This window comes from Erinaceus europaeus, unplaced genomic scaffold, assembly GCF_950295315.1.
Source record: "Erinaceus europaeus unplaced genomic scaffold, mEriEur2.1 scaffold_316, whole genome shotgun sequence".
Taxonomy (NCBI): domain Eukaryota; kingdom Metazoa; phylum Chordata; class Mammalia; order Eulipotyphla; family Erinaceidae; genus Erinaceus; species Erinaceus europaeus.
Window position 1 is genome coordinate 30,326 of NW_026647927.1, and position 22,562 is coordinate 52,887.

Consider the following 22,562-nt stretch of genomic DNA (forward strand, 5'->3'; position numbering starts at 1 on the left):
CGGCTGGCTGTACCTGGTGTTGAAGGGTTTGCGCAGGTGTTTGAATACATAGGCCTACAGTCCATATGGACAGTAATTTTAATTGTAATATGGGGGTGTGCAATTGACTCAGACAACTGAGTGCACGATGTATCATTTTCACTGTCTTGATCAACTTGTAATGAATATATTTGAAAAAACTATGGTAGAGTGAAGCCGTGGCAGTCCAAGTGTGAAGTGGCAAGGGACAACTGTATTTTGGTATAATTTTAGCATGGAGAACTAAGCTAATAGTAGTATTTTAAGGCTGGGGGAAAGTCTGGTGGGATGTCTGTGCATATGTGGGCATAGGCATCTCTTCTCAATGGGAGGTTTTGGCACGTTGAAATGTGTGTCACATTTTCCTTACACACCTGCTTGTGGTTTGCAGCCCCCTAGCAAGCACAGGCTACTGTGAAGAGGAGCTGGTCACTCAGGTTATCCCATGCTTCCAGGTTGCCAGTGTTACCTTCACTTAGGATTATCATGTGAACAGAAAAAGGCTCCAACACAGGTTTTGGGGGTGCCTAGAGACAAGTAGAAGCCCTCCAGGAACTGGTGACATCTACAAATATCTTCTCCAGACTTCAGAAGACAGCTCTTAGAAACCGCCCCCCCACCCCGTGGTGAAGAGTCATGACATGACCTCCCCAAATAGATCAGGAGAATATAATGATGTTCTCTGGGTCTGATGATGTTTGCAAGGTCTAAGCAAAGACCTTGTAAGTCAGCTTTCATCTTGGCCTTTATTCAGTATGGTTTGTCACTTCCCATTATGGGCCAGTCCCTCTCTCGTGGGGCTGAGTTCTAGCTGGAGACAGGGCCAAGGCAGCCACAGATAACAGAATGTGAGACTGGGCTGCACTTCCCTTCCCACTCCAGGAAGCCCCGCCAGGCTGTGGATTTCATGAGAAAAACTCTCTCTTGAGGGTTGTGCTAACTCCCTCTTCCAACTGAACTGAGAATACCATCAAACAGCTGCACTGGTGAGGTTTGTCTATCCTGACAGCCCTGACAATGTGAAGTCCAAGGATGAAAGGGAGAACACTGTATGGGCTGGAATCTATGTTCTGGATGGAAGAAAGGTCACATTGAGTTTCCAGCACATTTTTCTGGATTTTCTCTGACCTCGTATTCCAGATCACACAGGAGAAGACTCACCTTCTTATTAAATGGAGAGGCAAGTGCATCAGTGACACGTATTCTTGTTCTAAGTAGTTTGTTTTCATACTAGTGGTGACCTTGGGTAGATTTCTGCTACTTCTTTTCTTCTCTGAATCACAGCTGATGAAATGGATATGCTGATTGCCACCTGCATCTAGAGAGTGAGAGCATATTTTTTAAATTCAAATTTTATATTGATATAAAATCAATAAGAATTGGTGAATAATATACCATTAGACACTAAAACAGAAGCACATTTTAGTTACCAGTGTCTTCCCCCAACTCACCATGTAACTGACCAATCCAAGAGGTCAGTTGCTGATGGGGTTCCTGGTGGAATACTGGGGTGTTCTTTGGGGTGTGTTGTGGCAGCAGTTCCATGGTAACTGGTCAGAACACTGTGGAAAGGTCTCAGGGAGGCTGCAGGCCTCTGGAGCTCTTGCCTGTGGACTAATCCTTGGGACGCTGGTTGAGTGGAACTGCTGTCCACTGACCTGTGTCCACCACACACATTCTTCCCAGGAGAGACAGTGGCTTACAGGCACCCTTGTTGGCTGGTTGCTAGGCCTCTTATTTCTGTTCACCCTTCAAAGTTTGTGAGAAGTTACCTGTATGTGAAACATCTGTATGTGAAATTACCTATATGTGAAACAGTACCAGCAGACACACTACCTGCACAGAGTGAGATGAAATGCCAACACCCATCAACAGGACTCTTCATAAGGAGGAAGCAAAGACATAAAGATGCTGGGAGAAGGCCAGGCAAGAGAAAGAGGAACTGGACAGAGCCAGCTTTGTAGATATTTATGGGAAGATGATAGAGGTCAGCATGCTGTTGATGAAAGAAATAGATTCTCCAGGTCTCAGGCTACCGAAGCAGAGACTCACACAATCCAAACAAGAAAAGATGGTGGAGATAATGGAAAAGCTTATGAGAATTGTCACATCACTTAGATGTTTTCCAAACCTGAGAGACCCAGAAACATAAAAACCCTTATGGTTTCTTACCTGTAGTGGGTCTGAGTCTTAAAATAGCTCTGTCCCCCTGTTTTCCACTTAAATCAGCCTGCCAGGTTCTATCTCCCAATAAAGAGTATGAGGCCAAGGGGTGCAGAGGAGCCCCCAGCACGGGCTACAATCCTTCCAGCTTACATACTGGAAGCAGTTATCACCTTGGTGGGCAACTCTATCAAAACCACTGGAATTCAGAGAACACACCAAGAAACATGAATCTCTCTGTATTCATGGACCATGGCAGAAACATACTGAAGAGTCTATTCTTATTTTAAAGTTGACTTTGACAGCAGAACTGAAGTTTCTGGAGAGGTAAGGATAGGGGCAGTAGGAGTGGTATGAGGCACATTGAGCAAAGTGGAGGCTTTCAATTTTATCTATTTTAGTTTGTTCAGTAAAAATAAACAGCTGGTGAAATAACATAGTGCTTATGCAAAGGGCTTTCAGGCCTGAGACTCAGAGGTCACAGGTTCAATGCTCAGCACTACCATAAGAAAAAGCTTAGCCGTGTTCCATTAAACATAAATTAAGTAATAATGACAATTTTTTAAAAATAAAAGCATAGTGAGAAGAGTAACAGATTATAGCCATTTTTCAAATACCTTTAATGTTGGGCTTAGTAGAAAACAGCTGGTCTTAAATCTGTTGCTCCCTTTAATCCACTACTACCTAGAGACCAGACTTTCTTTTGAGTCTTTAACTGCTTAGCTGTCTAGTAAACAGCAGGCTGGGACTGGAGTCTGACTTGGTTCACAAAGCCAGCAACCTCTTTTCCCATCTCCCAGGAGACTATCCTCCAGCCAAAAAAAAAAAAAAAAAAAAAGTCACAGTGTCAGACTCCCTGCCATTTGTCATTCCTACTCTTTACTGAGACACTGATTCAATTTCTGTATCTCAGCCTTCTGGTCTGTAAACTGGGATAATGATAGACCTAGCCCAAAGGGGTGGTTGGTAACTGAACACACTGAGCTCTTAGAGCAGTGCACCCACTGCTGCTGGCCAAGGCATGAGACTTCCAGATGTGTGACACTTCCTTACTCGCATGTAGAAGAGCTGGCATCTTTTTTAAGACTAACCAAGATCTAGATTAAGAATAGCAAACTCACCCCCACCCCCTCCTGGCCACAGCTAACTCCTGGCAGACATCACCAATCTCTCCCACAGTCTGCTGCCTGAGGGAGTCAGAGATCCCAGGCAGGCATGACTAGTCACTGGCTCTGAGGTGGGATAAACCCTGGCTGCCTTCCCTGTGGAGGTGAGCAAAAACGTTGACTCTGTAGGATGAGTTGCTTTTCATTGGTACTATGGTAAAGGATAGTCTGGAAAGAGACAATTACCATTTATTTATTTATTTATTTATTTATTTTAATTACCTTTATTTATTTATTGGCTAGAGACTGTCAGAAATCAAGAGGGAAGGGGGAAGATGGAGGAAGAGAGACAGAAAGACACTCGTGGCCCTGCTTCATTGCTCACAAAGCTTCCCCCCTGAAGGTGGGCACTTGGGGCTCGAACCTGAGTCCTTTAGTTCATTGTAATATGTGTGCTTAACTAGGTATACCATGACCTAGCCCCAATAAACTTCTTAAAGATTCAAAAGCACTCACCTTCCTTGACAACCTCTCTGATGAAGGGGAGATCATTGTGTCCTGTGAAAGGATCCAAGACTGGTCTTTTTTTTTCTAGGATTAGCTGAGAAGTGAGTGTGACTGGTGATAGCCAGCCCAGGAGCTACCAATTCCCATTGTGCAGGGAAAGGAAGAGGTGTCAAACCTGTTGCTATGGTTACATAGCATGAAAGAGTCAGCTACAACCCCAATTGTATGCCTAACATCTTCTATCCTTTAAATGGCTTTACCCCAAGGAGAATGATGGGGTTCTTCTAGATCCCCCCTTACAGTTGTTCAGAGTCCATAAAACCCACTGATACCAGCCATGTATCATCCTAGTTGAGGGCCTGGTGTCAGGGCTGCAGGCTAGAGACAGGCTCTCTCTCCCAGTGCACCCACTTTTCACATCTCTGATTTGCTGGGAGAAGTCCAGCATTCCCTCATGACCTTGGTACCCAGGGGCAGTATCAAGGGCTCAGGTAGCACAGGGGACTAGTGGGTGCAGTGGAAGGAGAAGGGAAATTCTTATTTGCCTCCTCCCAGGTAGATCTCAGGAAAGAGCTGATCTTTTCCACATCCTAACACTTGATCATGCATTAACCTTCCTAGACAAACCTGGAATTCCAAACTCAGGGTTAGTCAAGAGAAGGGTAACTAACTACCGGGCAGAAGTGCTGATGGGAAAACAGTCCTGGACATTTTATTTTATTTTATTTTATTTATTATTGGACAGAGAGAGAGAAATTGAGGGGGAGCAGGAGTTAAAGAGGAAAAGAGACAGAGAGACACCTGCAGCTCTACTTCACCACTTGTGAAGATTTCACCCTGCAAGTGGGGGCCAGGGTCTTGAACCCAGATCCTTGTAGTGTGTGCACCAGGTACACCACCGCCTGGACCCCAATTCTTGACTTTTTAAATAAACTGAGGATTTGTCTTTGTGTCTTAATTTCTGCAGATTTTCAGGTTCAACCTAATTATTCTGACTCACAGTTATGGAGAAGGTTGAATACTAGGAACCAGCCTGGTCCCCCGTGAATGTGCTTTGTGAGGTGTCTATGGTCAAAGACATACCTTTCTGCTGTGTTGAGGCAGCCAGGGTGAAAAGCATTAGGACTCAAACAGAGCTATATTCAGCTTGACACTTCTCCCTCTTCTCTCTCTCTCTCTCTCTCTCTGTCTCTGTCTCTGTCTCTGTCTCTTTCTCTGCCTAGTTTTCGAATTTTGGGAATGGGTGATCTCATGCCCCAAGTCAATTCAGTCACCTCAACCAGAAATTTTTGGAGGTGAAAGGTTATGCCAGGGCAGTGGACATGGATGGGGACCATCCCCAGAAATTCAGAGCTGTTTTGAGGGCTTCATACCAAGATGTCCTCCCTACATGTTACCTTGACGAAACATGTCTGTTCTTAGTCTTATGTGATTTTGACATCTCCCCATGACTTTGAAATGGCAAGTAGCATCCAAAAGAGAGGAAGCTATTATTGTTGCTGAAAACAAAGTTTACCTTAAGACCTTAGAATATTTGATATAACCCCTTATTTCTGTGCTTGTGTAATCATTTTACAAAATATCAAAGGGGAACTGGCTGTTTTTAGAGAAATGTCCATATTCTTTCTCTCTGTCTCTCTAACCACACACATGCATACACACACACACACACACACACACACACACACACCCTTATGGTCACCACTCTCCACAGCAGGGTTCTCAGGGTGCTTTAGAAGCAAGCACCCCTAGGGTATGAACTTTGACAATTGTCTTCCTCCAAGCTTGTTCCTGAAACTTTGTCCATCACCAACTTTGAAACCACCCATCCTTTTCAGAAAAATGAAAGAAAGAGAAATATATATATATATGAAAAGAAAACTACTCAGTTCTTTGACATTCCAAGAAACCCCTGAAGGAGGAATGCAGAAAATCAAATGTACTGGCCCCCACCCAGCTATTCCTCGGGGGAGAGAAATGATTTCCTTGCTAATGGCCGGCCCCTCCGAAGCTGACATTCTCCTACAATGTACTTAAGTCCAGTTTGTTTTGTTTTCTGTCTCCACAACAATTACCAAGATTTATTTTTTATTGCTCCAGTTAACTCTGCCAGGACCACACTTCCTTCTTCTTTTTAAAGGAACAGCTGAGTGGAATAGAAGGGTCTTGGAGCTGAGCATTTTCCATTGCAAAAATAAAAATAAACATGCTGCACTCCTTTTCTGGAGAAGGGCAGGCCTGTCCCCTGCACGTAAAGCTGGGGGTAGGGATGGTATTCCTGGCTCTTCTCTCTGCAGCTGGGCTCACCCAAACACAGTCCTATACCAGGCAGCATTGTGACAGAGCATGGAAACTGAGAATTACCCTTCCAAGTAGCTCCTTGGAGCAGCTTAGCAGCCAAAAAGACACTTTGTTCTTTATATGTAGCAGGTGGCTAGATTTCTTGAGGTGAGAGTATAGAGGGTAAAGTTGAGGGGATTCCTTCCTTAGAGTTGATGTGGTTTTTCAACATGATGGGTTGGAGCTGAAGGACCCCCATGGGGTGTTCAGGTTGTCAGGGATGGGCTTGTACAGGGCCCTGGATGTGCCACACAGCTGCAGAGACAGTTGAGTGAAGTGACAGGGTCCTGTGGTCACTCCTCCAAGTCCTGACTATGTGGCTCTGGAAATTTACTTTTCCTTTTAGAGACCAATTTCACTGCTGGAGAGCTCCTGTATCCCTAGGTTGCTGTGAGCCCTTCCCTTCCCCCCAGGCTACGATGGTAATTGTATTGGGGGAAAGATGAGATGGACCTGTATTCGTTTCCCCAACATTTAAAAAGCCCATCATGCATTATTTCAACAAAGAATTGAGGAGAGAGCATGATTTTCAGGAATTTTAAACTTTATTCAGGAAAACTGAGAACATTCACATGTTAGGCCAAGAGAGAGAATGAGAGAGGAAGAGATAGAGAAGCCCCCTACTTACATCTTGACAGGAAGCCCATGCAGATAAAGAAAGAAACAAAGAGACAGAAGAGAGAGAAACCCATGAGAGGTTCACTCACATGTTCACCTGGGCAGAGAAAGCCACACCCACAGGTCTAGTTTTTAACACCCAAGCTTCACCTCCACCTTTCCAAGCCACACCTGTCACCACTCCTATTTCCTGGGTGATATCCTCCAGGTACCTCCTGTCCCTAAATAGTAAGGGGGTCAGTTCCTGCAGCCTAGCAGAGGAAGCTGTGCTCATCTAAGTGATGGATGATGGTCTGAGAATATTCAGGTGAGTCTAGTCTCACTACAGGGGCTTCATAGAAAAGAGGCAGGAAGTTGAAGTCAGAAAAGGAGATGTGAGAGCAGAAGCAAAAGCTGGGTGGGGGTGAGGTTGTGGGGGCTCTCTAGGCCCTTCAGGTGCACACTTGATCCCTTATCCAGAGAACAGCCAGGACATACAGCTCCCGCTGTGTAGTGCCAGATGCCTAAGGGACCATGGCAGCTGCTGGTCCAACTTCCACCACCAGCCCTTTTAGTCCATCATGGAACTGGCAAGGTTTCTTCCAATAAGAGGCTGATTTTATTTTATTTATAAAATGCAAATATTGACAAGATTACAGGATAAGAGGGGTATATTTCCACATAATGCCCACCCCCTGAGCTCCATATCCAATCTCCTCCCTTGATAGCTTCCTTATTCTCTATCCCTCTGGGAGCATGGACGCAGGATCATTGCAGGGTGCAGAAGGTAGAAGGTCTGGCTTCTGTAATTGCTTCTCTGCTGAACATAGGTGTCGTCAGGTCAATCCATATCCCAGCCTGTCTTTCTCTTTCCCTAGTGGGGCAGGGATCTGGGGAGGCAGGGCTCTAAGACACATGGTGGGGTCCTCTGTTCAAGGAAGTTGGGTTGGCATCATGGTGTCATCTGGAACCTGGTGGCTGAAAAAGTTAAGATATAATGCAGAACAAATTGATGACTAATCATGAACCTAAAGGCAAGAATACTGCAGATGAAGATTTTGGGTCTCCATTTTGGAGAAAGCTAGTAGTTAGGTATATTCCAAGGGGCCCGTGACTTTACTAGTTTTTGCCTATGCCTGACACCTAATATGCAGGTGGACCCAGGTTATTGTCTGGGGAGACAGTATCATAGACTAGAAAGCTGGATCAGGGAAGAGAGTAGCTCCCAAATATGGGGAAAGTCTATAAATACTGTGAACTGTAAATCCCACCAGTTTGATCTGAGGTCCATATTCAGCACAGGATCCTATGTAACCTCTGCATCCCTATAGGTCTGAGATCTCATTCTGTGGTCACATCTAGGAATATTTCAGGCTAGGAACAAGGAAGCCACTTTTAAAGGGGTGCCTGAGCTAATGTGACCACTCACCTAGGGTCACCAGATCTAAAGAAAAGGAAGAAACACAAAACACTCAGATGCCCAGATAAAGGTGAAATTCACATATACAGACATCGAGTGAATTTTCAGTACATCCCATGTCATATTTGTGAACCAACTACAGGGGACCAACACAGGGATCTTGGGCCCCAATAACATGTATTTATTTATTTATTTATTTATTTATTTATTCATTTACTATTGCCAGGGTTATTGCCAGCACTATGAATCCACTGATCCCAGTGGCAATTTTTTTCCCCTTTTTTTCTAGTAAGATAGAGAGAGATTGAGGGAGAACAAGAAAATATATAAAGGGATAGAAAGATAAACACCTATAGACCTGCTTTACTGCTAGTGAAGCGGACCCCATGCAGGTGGGGAGCAGGGGCTTGAACCTGTGTCCTTGTACTTGGTAATATGTGCACTTAATGGAGTGTGCTACTGCTCTGCCCCTGGGCCCCAGTAACAGTTAAAATCTTTTTACAAAGGTAAAGACAGCCTGGGACAGTTGGGATTACTGCACCCCACCTGAGAAGACTGTGAGCTTGTGCTAGCCTCACATTTTCTGATGGCTCGGTATCCCTGTTCTTCTAACTTCTTTTGCAACTGGAGAGGGGGAGAGGGGTGAGGCTACACCTTTGTTGTAGGGCTAGGAGCAAAATGCAGTCATCAGGACACTGGATCTTGGCCTGGATCTGTAGAACCAATCTCCCGAGCTGTATAGAGCAGCAGTTGTGTGTGTGTGTGTGTGTGTGTGTGTGTGTGCGTGTGCGTGTGCGTGTGCGTGTGCGTGTGTGTGTGTGTCCAGGGCCTGATGGCAGCAGTATCACGTGAAGACTGGTACCTGCACAGCTGGCAGCGGAGCCAGTGTCAATGTGAATAGACAGTGACACGGTGGCAGTGGAAGAGCACCCTGAGAGCCATTCAAAAGACTGTCCCACTGGGGACACAGAGAACAGTCAACTGAAGGCAGTGTCTAAGGTTTTGTTGTGGCAAACATAGTGTGGGGTCTGATGCTGGAAACATTGGGACACAGTTCCAACTAAAGCTGGCTCTGTCTGAAGGAACTGTAGCTGGAGCAGAGAGCATGAGGATAAGAGCACCACGGGACCTCAGAGTCATCAAGGAGGCAACCAGGAAATCAGTACCCCACTACCCTCCTCCTGCCCTCTGAGCTCTGGGGGCATCTCCCTGTGGTTGAACCAGCTGACACTCAGCGAGGTAGCTTGTAAACTGGTTGTTCCACCTTCCATAGCTGGTAAAGAAGGTAAAAAAAAAAGGGTCATGTGGGGCCCTGGAGGCTGGTACCTGGTATAAGGGGTCTCCCCTCAGGCCCACCTCTTGTCGGACTTCTCTTTAGCCTCATTCTGTTTTACTTTCTTTCTTCTTTTTTTTTTAAATATTTATTTATTCCCTTTTGTTGCCCTTGTTATTTTATTGTTGTTGTTATTGATGCCGCTGTTGTTGGATAGGACAGAGAGAAATGGAGAGAGGGAGGGGAAGACAGAGAGGGGGAGAGAAAGATAGACACCTGCAGACCTGTTTCACCGCTTGTGAAGAGACTCCCCTTCAGGTGGGGAGCCAGGGGCTCGAACCGTGATCCTTACACTGGTCCTTGCTCTTTGCGCCACGTGCGCTTAACTTGCTGTGCTACCGCACGACTCCCCTCTGTTCTACTTTCGTCACATCTTGTTCTTTTTTTTTAATATTTATTTATTCCTTTTGTTGCCCTTGTTGTAGTTATTATTCTTGTTGTTATTGATGTTGTCATTGTTGGATAGGAAAGAGAGAAATGGGGAGAGGAGAGGAGGGGAAGACAGAGAGGGGGAGAGAAGGAGAGAAGGAGACACCCGCAGACCTGCTTTGTGAAGCGACTCCCCTGCAGGTGGGGAGATGGGGGCTCGAACCGGGATCCTTGTGCCAGTCATCATGTCTTGTTCTATGTTCTTGTTTCCTGGCCCTTGGTTTCCACTTTGTCTACTGGAAAGACTACCTGTTTCTGTTGTGTGTCCCCCGCCCCCACTGCCTGGATCTCCTATGTGCAGCTCAGATCCCACCTCTGCACGGTGTCTTTGCCCTCATATGTCGCCTCTTCCCTGGTCCCTTCAGCATGATGTCCCAGGCCTGCCATACCAATGGTTATAGATGGGGACAGGCTGGGGGCAAGGAGCATAAACAGAAGTAGATTCTTTCTCAGCTTCGGGCACTCTAGGCCTGAAATAAAGATGTCAGTAAGGACAGGTTCCTTCTGAAAACTCTGAGGGACAATCTTTTCCAGTCTCCTCTCTACTGTCTTTGGGGGTGGGGTGGGTGCTTGCATCTCTGGGGTCCCATGGCTCTCAGGCACTTCACTGTGTACTCAGCCTGCCTCTTTGTGTCTTTTTTCCCTTCTGTGCATATTTATGTCCAAATCCTCCCTTTTTGTAATGACTTCAGACACATTAGACTAGGGCCCACGCTAATGACCTCTTCTAATTTATTATTCTTGCACCAACCCTGCTTCCAAATAGGGGCATGTTCTGAGCTCATGGAGATTAGAACTTCAAGATGTGAGTTTTCAACCCACAGCCTTCCCTCTCCCATGTGTGCACCCCTCTCCCTTCACAGCCATCACTACAACTCTTTCCTCTGACTTTTCAGAGCATCTTCTGTGTTCCTCTTTCTCTATCAACATTTCCACAGATGGAAACCCCACAGAGGCAGGGAGTTTATTTTCACTTGTGTGCTGCTGTTTCACAGACACTTAGCAGGTACTCTGCAACTCTTTGCCAAGTGCATGAATGAGAGACCCAGATCCCCGCAGCTTTGTGACACTGTGTACCCACCCAGGGGAAGATGTACAGTGGATGCCTGGGAAATGCAATCACTTTTTGGTCCAACAGTGAAATTTCCTGTGACTCAGTAAATCACTTTAACTAATGAAGGAGTAACAATCCCAGAGGAACATGAGCTTCAACTATGCAGATTATTTCTGATTTTTTCAAAAGTGTCTCTTCAAAGAATCATTCCCCAGGGTCTTTGGGCTCTCCATCCTGGCTGACTTCCTTCTCTCTTAAGTAGCTCACTCTGGCCCAGAGACAAGATCCAGTTGGTGATTTTGCATAAATAGTGTGTGTGTGTGTGCGTGTGTGTGTGCGCTTTGCAAAAGGAGAATTTAGGAAATGTGCAGAAGCAGAAGAAGGAATTAAAAAAAAAAAAGATCATCCATCCATAGCTGACAGCCAGATAGGTCTCATTAGCCTGTTTTGTATGTTTTCTATGTTTTTGTTTATTTTTTAAGATTCATTTTCCTTATTTTATATGAGAGAATTTCACATGAGAGAGCTAGAGAAAAGTCATACACCACTCTAGTGTCTGTGATGCTGGGTTCAACTCTGGAGCCCCAGGCATGTAAGCCCTGCACTCTGTCAGCTGAGATATCCCCCCAACTACTGTATGTTTTTTTCATCTGGTGATAAATTCATGTGCAGCTGACCTACAGTGTCAGTGAAGTAAAAGTTCATCTCTGAAGTATTCCTAAGTTTTCACACACTAAAAACCTGTAGCAGGGTAAGCGAGGGTGGGGAGTCTACATGGGGCTGGAGGGCAGGGCTGACAGGAGGAGTCATGGGAGGAACAGGATGGCTCACATAGCTGACATGAGGGGCAAGTTCGCTGCTGTTCCCACATCAGACTGTTCCCGGAATCCTGGGGCTGGGTGTCCACACTGATGGCACTATTGAGACAGACCTGAAACAAGGATAGACCCACCCACCTAAAATCCATTTCCTGCTAGGACTCCCAGTTCAACTGCGACTTGCACTTTTCCGATCACAAAAAAGTGCAGGGGTGGGAGTGTGGCAGCTCTCAACCAAGTGAGCAGGCTCAGAGAAGGCTGGGATTGGGGACAAGGCTGCGGGTATCTGGGAGGGGGAAATGATACATCCTGAAGGCTAAAGGCAAAGGGGCCCCCTCAGGCTTTGCGGTGGCCTCGCTGATGTCATTTCAGAGAAAGAGCTAAAGGGCTGTTTTGTTTTTCAGACTGTGTCTCTAAAATTGTCTTCTTAAAAAAAAAGAAAGAAAGAAATGTGATTTTTATCCGAAAGCATCTGTTCCAAACCCCAAACCTCTAATCCAGACTTGCTCGAAGGCTCCCCTGCCCCTGGCCAGTGCTGGCGCCAATAGGAGAGTGGGGAGGTCGCTCAGTTCAAGTCACCGCAGAGCTTGGGGGCTGGTGGGATGAGCAGTCCAAGGGGACCTTTCTGTGTGTCTGGCCTATGGGGGGAGGGGAGGGTGGGCTTGAGTAGGATTGGGGTGGTAGGAGCGGTACCAGCAGAAGATATAACCTGGCCAGGAGGTGTCTGATGAGTGGTATTTGTGTTGTGTAAAGCAGCCATCACTGTCCAAGAATGCCACAAGCATGCCTTCCAAGAGTCTGTCTCCAAGGGTGGGGGAGGCTCACCCTTGGCTGACACGCTGGGAACTCAGTGAGTGGTTCGTCCGGGCTGGCACCCACCACTCAGGGAAGCAGAAGAGCCCCTGCTTCAGGCTGCCAGGCTGCAGGGTCAAGGGCAGACCTCCTCCCCACCTGGAAGCCCTCCCCTCACCTTCTATGTGGCTCCTTGGTCCATCAAGTGGAGAAAAGGACTGAAAGCCCCCACTACCAGCTCCTCTAACGGCCTTTCGAATCCCGGAATGGTGACGCTGCTGCCTGGTGTTTGGGCGGAGTGTGGCTGCCCACGAAGTTTGAGGTCAGGATAATGCCAGGTTGCTTGCCACTGAGGCCCTACTGTGTGGCCAAGTTCTGTGCTGGGTTTTTCCATGTGCTATCATCCATGTGCTATTGTCCCTCCTCCTCACATCAACATGCTGGGAGGTCCACCACGCACATGAGGAGGTTGAGGCTCAGAGAGGTGACAGTCACCCAGTTGAAAGCAGGGACTCATGCCTGGAAAGGATGAATTTGCCCTTCTCCCTTCCACCCAACCAAACTTGATATCCACTATGCGACTGCATCTAGTATGGTAGGCTGAGTGTCTCCCTCCAAGACTTTATCCACATCCTGACTCCTGACACCAAAAAATGGGGACTTATTTTGACACAGGATATTTACATATATAATTACAGGTCTTAAGATGAGATCATTGTGGATTTAGCATCATCCCTAAACCTAAAGACAAGTGTCCTTGTATGTAGCAGAAACAGAGACACAGGCTCAGACTCTGTGTGAAGACAGAAACAGCTACCCCAAAGATACAGATGAGGAGATTACTATCAAGTAGCAGGGCCATCTGGCTTGACTTTTGATACCGTTACTCCACACTCAAAACTGCACATTCCCTACCCATCCTCCCAGCCACTGCACTTCCAGAGAAAAGAGATGGTTTAGGTCAATTCCCATGATCCATGTCCTTCCAGAGGTACCAGCACAGAGTTGTCAGACTTCCTGAAGCTATGCCAGTTCTACCTACCGTGTATTTTGGGTGTTGCAAGTATAAACTGTGGTGCTTGACTAGGTGTGACTGTGGACTTGTCTGTAATAGGATAAAACACATGGTCTGTGTATTTCTACCACAGGTTTATATTTTTAACATTTATAACCAATAAACGTTGGCTCCAACATCAACATAAGAAAAGGAAGACTGTAAATGCTTCCTCTTCAGTAGTAAAGGGAATGGAGTCCCAGACCATAGTGTGTGTTGTCATATTTTAATAGCAACTACTAATGGAATGCTTGACCTGAGCCAGATTCTGTGCTAAGATTTGTCAGCTCACCGGGGCCTTAAAGAATCCTTTGATTATCACCATTTTAGTGAGAGGGGGAAACAGGTCTTGAGACGGTTGGCTACTTGCTCAAGTTCACTTGTTAGGAAAAGGCAAAGCCGGGTCATGAATATCCTTCTCACTAAATGAATTTTTATGTCATTGTATCCCTAAAGTTACTTGTGACTAAGGCTTACTTGAAAAGGGGTGGAATTTTCCAAAGTTTATATATCAACTTTTACTGAACTATTCAGTTGGAGGTTTGCAGCTTTGAACAAATGAATGGTGACAGAACTTGGTGACCATGGGCTGAGTATTGGAAGTTGAGACTGGACAGTGGCACACCAAATAGACTGAACACTTGACCATGTGCAAGGACCTGGGCTCAAGTTCCTGGTCACCAATAGAGAAGTTTCATGAACAGCAGGACAGTCCTGCAGGTGTCTCCTTCTTCTATCTCTCTCTTTAAAATATTTATTTATTTATTATTTTGATAGAACAAGGAAATTTAGCAGAGAGAGAGGTTGTAGCACTGCTTCACTACTTGTGAAGCTTCCCTACTGCAGGTGGGGAGGGGGCAGGCTTGAACCTGTGTCCTATTCATGCTAATGTGTATGCTCAACTGGTTGTGCCACCACCCAGCACCCCCATCTCTATCAGACAAGAAAAAAGGGGGGGATGATCACTAGTTGTGATGGAGTCATCCTGAAGGTATTGAGCTTCAGTGACAGTCCTGGTAACAAAATAAAATAAAATAAAATAAAATAAAATAAAATAAAATAAAAATAGTGGGAGTAGATAAACTGGTTATGTCCTGGAGCCCAACCATAGACCAGGTGAGATAGTTCTGCTAGAGAGCTCCTAAGGCACAGGGAAACCCAGGAGAAGTGGTCTCCATTCCCACCTTTCCAAGAGAGATTATGAACAGGAAAGCAGTAAAAAACAATAAGGGCCAAAACAGGTTCTTTGTGGATTTTAATAAAGCTGATGAACTTCTAGCCAGGAAAAGAAGAGGCAAGAGCAGTCAATACCAGGAATGAACATGCTGACATTACTGCAGATAGCTTGGGGGGAAAATGGGCAAATTACCCAAAGACATAGATTCCCAAAATTAACTTCTTAAGTACTAGGTAACTTGAATAATGCTATATGTTAAAATAACATACTTATAGTTAGAAACTTTCCAACAGGAAAGTTCCATGCCCGTGTGGCTTCACTGAGGAATTAAAACATGTAAGAAGAATAATTATTTCACATAAACTTCTCTATAAAATTGAAAAGAATAGTAATTGCATTACCCTTATACCAAAACCAGACAAACAATTATAAGAAAAGAGAATTACAATTTAATATTCTTCATGACATAGAAGTCAAAATTCTAAACAAAACTTAGGAAATCAAATCCCATGATATATAGGAATATATATTGTGACCAAGTGAGGTTTGCCCTAGGAGGACAAGATTAGTTAGTGGGTTGGAAAATTGACCAATGTAATGCATCATATTAACTAACTGAAAAAGTAAATTATATTACCATATTTTTAAAATGTTTTTTATATTTATTTATTTCCTTTTGTTGCCCTTGTTATTTTATTGTTGTAGTTATTATTGTTGTTGCTATTGATGTCATCATTGTTGGGTAGGACAGAGAGAAATGGAGAGAGGAGGGGAAAACAGAGGGGGGAGAGAAAGACAGACACCTGGAGACCTGCTTCATGGCTTGTGAAGCGACTCCCCTGCAGGTGGGGAGCCGGGCACTCAAACCGGGATCCTTATGATGGTCCTTGTGCTTTGTGCCACCTATGCTTAACCCACTGCACTACCGCCTGACTCCCTTTATTGCCATATTAATAGAGATTAAAAAAAAAAAGCAGTTGACAAAACCTGATTTTCATTCCTGATTTTATAGAGCACACTCAGAAAATAATGAATATTTACTCAAGCCTAGACACCTTCTTCTCATTACCCCTACTTCTCTTCAGTCAATCTCTATCTACTCAACTAACTACACAAAAGAAAGTAAGATATATATTCTAGTCTCTTTTGACAGCATCATCATTATTGTCACCCCTTGATAGTCTTATTTATTTATTTTTCCCTTTTGTTGCCCTTGTTGTTTTATTGTTGTAGTTATTATTGTTGTCATCATTGTTTGATAGGACAGAGAGAAATGGAGAGAGGAGGGGAAGAAAGAGAGGGGGGAGAGAAAGACAGACGCCTGCAGACCTGTTCCACCGCCTGTGAAGCGACTCCTCTGCAGGTGGGGAGCTGGGGGCTTGAACCGGGGTCCTTATGCTGGTCCTTGCGCTTTGTGCCACATGTGCTTAACCCACTGCGCTACTACTGCCCAACTTCCTCACCCTTGATACTCTTTAGAAGAAACAGTATACAATTGACCAAGAGATATACTGGCAAAAAATATATCAACTAAAAGACAATTGTTGTTCTTATAACAACCTTTATTAGAAGCATCAAACAAGTAAATACAGTAAAACTTAAGGTTAATTTAGACCCCACTAAAGTTCTAGGTGTATTTCCCTCCTAACTTGAAGCCAGACCCCATAAACCTACTACTGGTTTGGATACAACAAATGATACTCAATACTTTAACAACTGAGAGAAAGGCTAAGCTTATTGGATAAAGAAAGGACTACAAAAGCTAGATAAGGACAGTGGGCTGGCTCACTTAATGGTGGCTTTTTTGGTCAATACTAGGCCGCTCCATCATCTGGGGCTCTAGTCAGGGTATTCTTAGATTACCTTATAGATATGATGGATCTAAACCTCTGATAGATCCCTCATTCCACCATCAATGCTCACTCCCATCAGGAACATCATCATAAGCCTTCTCATGGGCCATTCTATTCTCAAATTGTCCTCCCTATAAAGTAGAAATGGTAGGGACTGCCACACTCTCCAAAGGGAGGCTGGGTCACCCTACCCTGCCACTCAAGGAAGACTGGTCCTGAAATGAGTGCAGCCTAAAATGTTCCCAGTTGTGACCATGGATTGTGATTACAGACAGGAACTTGGAGGTTATTCAGGCTCCTGTGCTAAATGTGAATGTATATGGGCCCTGGGTCAGATTGATGGGGTAAACAGTTAATTGTATTTATATACTTTCCCCATATTTGGGAACTACTCTCTGCCCTAATACAGCTTTCTAACTCTATTCTCAACTCTGAATACATCTTTCCAGACAGTATCTTTAGTTCACCTCCATGTTAGTTATTAAGCTCAAGCAAAGATTACTAGTCATGGGCCCCTAGGAACATACCTAAAATAGACTTCCTATCTTCTCCCCATCATAAGACCCCTATTCTCATCTGCTCTATTCCTACTTTTTGGTTCCTGCTCATTAATCATTTTGTCCTGATTTGTATCTTACCACCTTTCAGCCACCAAGTTACAGATACTATGATGATTCTATCCTGACTTCCCTGGGCAGAAGACCTCACCAATGTGTGCCAGAAGCTCATCTCCCCAAAGACCTACCCCATTAGGGAAAGATAGAAACAGGATGGTGATATGGATCAACTTGCCAAAGCCCACGACCAGCAGAGAAGCAATTATAGAAGCCAGACCTTCCACCTTCTGCACCCCATAAAGAATTTTGGTCTATACCCCTAGAGGGGGGAGAAGCAATATGGGAAGATGAACAGAACTCCAATTCCATCCAATTCAAAGACATGAAGAGAGAAGAGGAAAAAAAGAAGAACATTCAGAAGTAGCAATAGGTGTAGGTCTGACTTAAAAAGGAAGTGAAGGCAGCACCATAGGAAAAAAAATGGACAAATATATATAAATATAGATAGATAGGTATAGAAATAAGTTAACTCATATCTGTGATCTTGGGAGAATTACTGCAGTTTTCAGTGGAGGGAATAGGGATGCAGAGCTCTGGTAGTGGGAAAGATGTGTAATTATAACCCTGCTGTCACATAATTTTGTAAATCAATATTAAATCACTATAAAATAAAATAAGCAGTGAATGGAATGAAACTTTCTTTCCTTGGAGAACACAAGCTATTACTACTCACTCAGCATGAAATGTATAACTTAACCCTGTACCCTGTAACTGTTAAGGGATTAAACTAGTAATTTAAAATTTTCTTCGAAAGTAGTAAAGGCCCAGGTGACATACTGGAGAATTCTAAAAATGTTTAAATAAGAATCAGTGTTGAATTCTGAGAGGCATGGCCATACAGTAACAGGGAACAGAAAGGATCATCCCCCAAAAGAACAAATATATACAATTATAAACATCATCAAAGTCAACAACTACAACTAAGACATTCAAAGGAGCATGGGTTTATAGGAAAACACAGAATTTTTATGCTCTGGGCAACACGGATTGGCACCATTTTTGCCTCTACCTGCAACTGCAAGTTTGTGTGAGAGAAAACAGCTTGCTACATTGCATTGTTATCCTTGACTCTGGGGTTATAGCTTTCTGAATTTCAGGCACTGGAAAAAAATTTTTCAGGCACTAGAAAAAAAAATGACCACAGAATATGAGCCCAGATCTACAGAGATGCAGAGGTCACATAGGCTCCTAAGCTGAATATGGGCCCCAGATCACATCAAATTGATGGGGTTTAGAGTCAACAATATCTGTATACCTTTCCCATATTTGGGAGCTAATCTTCCCTGATAAAGCCTTCTGGTCCTTTTTCCAGCCACGACATCATCTCCCCTGACAATAACTTGGATCCACCTGCAGTTCAGATTTCAGGCTCAGGGAAAAAAATAAACTAGCATAGCCACAAGCCCTTTGGAATGTAACTAAAATATGCCTACTAGCTATCTATAAAACAGAGGACCCCCCCCCCCCCAACTCTTCATCTGCACTATTCCAGTCATTAGGTTAATGATTAGTCAACAATTTGTCTGGCTTTATATGTTAACTCTCTTTTCAGTCACAAGGTTCCAGATGCTACCATGATGCCAACCAGACTTCCCTGGACAGACAACCCCATCAATGTGTCCCGGAGCTCCGATTCCCCAGAGCCCCACCCCACTAGGGAAAGAGAGAGACAGGCTGGGAGTATGGATCAACTTGTCAATGCCCATGTTCATCGAGGAAGCAATTACAAAAGCTGGACCTTCCACCTTCTACATCCCACAATGACCTTGAGTCCATACTCTTAGAGGGTTAAAGAATAAGAAATCTATCAGGGGAGGGGGTGGGATACAGAGTTCTGGTGGTGGGAATTGTGTGGAGTTGTACCCCTCTTATCTTTGTCAATGTTTCCTTTTTATAAATAAAATTAAAAAAAAAGAAAAAATATATACTCTCATAGGGTTAAAGAATGGGAAAGCTATCAGGGGAGGGGATGGGAAATGGAGTTCTGGTGGTGGGAGGAATTGCATGGAATTGTATCCCTCTTATCCTACGGTCTTGTCAGTGTTTCCATTTTATATACAAAAATTAAAAAAAAAAAAAGTTAGGGAACTTTGTGGCAGCTGATGGTGACAACAGCCAAAACCACTAAAGGGAAGTTTGTCCTGCTTATATGAGCACAGTTAAAACCCAGCAGCAACCCCCTGAGGTGTGATTATAGATCAGAACCATACAGAGTAACTATATACATGCAACACAAAAAACACAGAAGATTAAAAAATAGATAAATAAATAGCCCTCAAGACCAGCCCCCAGCCTCTATGCCACTCAATTATATAACGGGAAGCCTAGCACCACCTGCTGGCCAACAATATCCAGCACAATAAATGCGTAAGCAAAGAAATAGGAGCAAGCATTATGTATGCCACTTCAGACAGATAGAAATAAAACAGAGGAACTCCATAAAATTCCAGATACAGAGAAACTATCAGAGACAAACTATAGAAAGCTCATTATGGGAACTCTCCAAGAATATAATCAAAAATTGAAAGAGCATTTTACTTTGGAATTAAGACACACAAGGGAGTTGGAAGATAGTGCAGTGGGTTAAGTGCACATGGTGCAAAGTGCAAGGTCTGGCATAAGGATCCTGGTTCAAGCCCCCAGCTCCCCACCTGCATGGGAGTCGCTTCACAGGTGGTGAAGCAGGTCTGCAGGTGTCTATATTTCTCTCCCCCTCTGTTTTCCCCTCCTCTCTCGAGTTTTCTCTGTTCTATCCAACAACAGCAATAACAACAACAATAATAATAACCACAACAACTAATGAACAACAAGGGCAACAAAAGGGGGAAAATGGTCTCCAAGAGCAGTGGATTTGTGGTGCAGGCACTGAGCCCTGGCAATAGCCCTGGGGGGGGTGGAAAGACACACAAAAGAGGAACTCAGAATAGAATTTTCTAAGAAACTGCAAAACTTGATAACTTTAAGCAGAATTCACTAAGAAGTTAGGAAGCATGAAAGAAATACTTCAAACAGAACTGCAGGGAGTGAAAGACACTTTGAGCGCAGTTCAAGCTCAGGTAGAAGACTTAGGAAGTAGACTCACACATGCAGAAAAAAGAATTTCCAATATAGAAGATACAGTCAGTCCACTCTTTCAATTCAAAGATGAGGGAAAGGAAAGATTTAGAAAGAATGAAGTGATTTTCTGTGAAGTTGCAGACTCTACCAAAAGGTTGAATGTAAGAGTGATAGGAATATCTGAAGATGAAGACCAGGCAAAAAGACCTGAGGTAGTTTTCAGAGACATTTTAGCTGAGAATTTCCCTCACCTAGGCAATCCTCAGAACACACTTATTTGTTGGGTAGTATGCCAGCTCCCCGGGCTTAAAGCTTCTGTCTCTAATCCTGTTTAACTAAGCACCAGCATGCCTGCAGGGCATTGGTTTGATCTCACTTAAAGCTGTGGTCTATTTACATAAACCACTGTTAACTAAGCACCACCCTCCCTCCAGGGCATTGGCTTAATCCCCACTGTTTCATGATGTCTTTTTGCTCCGCCCTCTCTCCTTGTCACACCCTGATTTTCACCAATCTCTTTTTTCACTCCACCCTCTCTAAGTCACACCCTGTTTCCACCCTACTTGGCTAGTATATATACAAGCTGCTTTTCTGAGTAAAAACACTTGGAATTGCTTTCCGGCTCCAAGAGTTCCAGAGTGTATCTCCTGCGACATTAGCTTGGCATGAGTTCCTGATCCCTCTCCCACACAGCAGCCTAGATTGGCTCCAGTTGAGTTCTCTCCAACCTAGAGAGCACTTGCTCGGGAAGAAGCACCCTCAGGCTATCCCGGCACTTATTCAAGGGGCAGACCAGTCACCTAAGCTTGTAAATTCAAAAAGAGCAACACCAAGGCACATTATTGTAAAACTATAAAAACTCATTGAGAAGGAAAAATTTTTGCAAGCTGTTAGGGAAAGGAAAGAATCAGCACCTATTTTAGGGAATCTCTTCAAGAGATACATGAAGTGGGAACAATTTTAGTTCTCTTTATGAAATTCTAACATCAAAACCAAAGAAAGCTAATACAGAAATTATCCAAACTAACTGTAGTCCAACGTCTCCTCATGAAAAGAGATATTACTCTGAAAAGTAGTTTGGCACTGTCTTGATAAGTTAAACATGCACCTACCACACAATCCAGTTATTCCACACCCAAGAGGAATGAAAGCATATGTACATAGCAGATTAATTACAATGATAACCTGGACAGAACTCAAATGTCCATCATAAATTAACAGATAAGCAAATGATGTTCTATCCATATAATGAAATTATGTTCTGCCATAAAAATGGAGTGAGCTATTGACACATATCACAGTGTAGGTGAATCTCAAAGCATTATGCCAAACAAAAGCAGTCAGACAAGAAGAGTTCATAGTTTCTGATTCCATAAATATAAAATTCTACAAGTCTACAGTAGTATAAATTGCATCAGTCATTGCCAGGAGATGAGGGCATTGAGGAGTAGAGGGCTAAGAAGGAGGGATTACCCCCCCCCCAACTAGGGAAAGAGTGATACAGGCTGGGAGTATGTATCGACCTGTCAATGCCCATGTTCAGTGGGGAAGCAGTTACAGAAGCCAGACCTTCCACCTTCTGCATCCCACAATGACCCTGGGTCCATATTTCCAGAGGGATAAAGAATAAGAAAGCTATCAGGGGAGAGGATGGGATATGGAATTCTAGTGGTGGTGGGAACTGTGTGGAGTTGTACCCCTCTTATCCTATGGTTTTTGTCAGTGTTTTCTTTTTATAAATAAAACTTTACAAAAAGAAGTAGGGATTATAGAGGGACTTGAGGACAGTCATGGGGGAAGTGATAGCATGCACCTTATATTAAGCGAATTGATCGTTTCATAGTATATAAACCTGCCAAGTCATAGCACATAGTCAGCTTTTAATATGTGCTTCTTATTCTATAATAATTTTACCTCAGATATTACTTACAAAAGTGAAAGTCTGAACAAAGAAATATTGTTCTTTTAGAGATGTTTCCTTTTCTAACAGGAAGGGCCATTAGAAATCTAATCTCAATGTTAGAGACTTCCAGCTGTATTTCTTGGACCCTGTGTCAGGTTGTGGTTTGCGAAGATGGTATCTGTGCTTTTCCACAATGTGATCTGCTTCTTTGTGGATGGAGGTCCCCTTCTTTCCCAGGAATCTGGAGGCTTTATGACCATCAGTGAAATACAATGCAAAGGGCTGGGAGACAGCTTGTGCTGTAGATCATTCACCTTGTTATAC

At 44.0% G+C, this 22,562-nt stretch overlaps 1 long non-coding RNA gene across 1 annotated transcript; it reads right to left on the minus strand.

Annotated features, from left to right (window-relative positions):
- Positions 1–922: 922 nt before the first annotated feature.
- LOC132536527 (uncharacterized) lies at positions 923–3,876 on the minus strand. Its single transcript, XR_009548071.1, has 3 exons — positions 3,804–3,876; positions 1,470–1,790; positions 923–1,336 (listed from the first exon to the last, which is right to left on the minus strand). It is a non-coding gene; the product is annotated as an uncharacterized LOC132536527 (long non-coding RNA).
- Between the last annotated feature and the right edge of the window lie 18,686 nt (positions 3,877–22,562).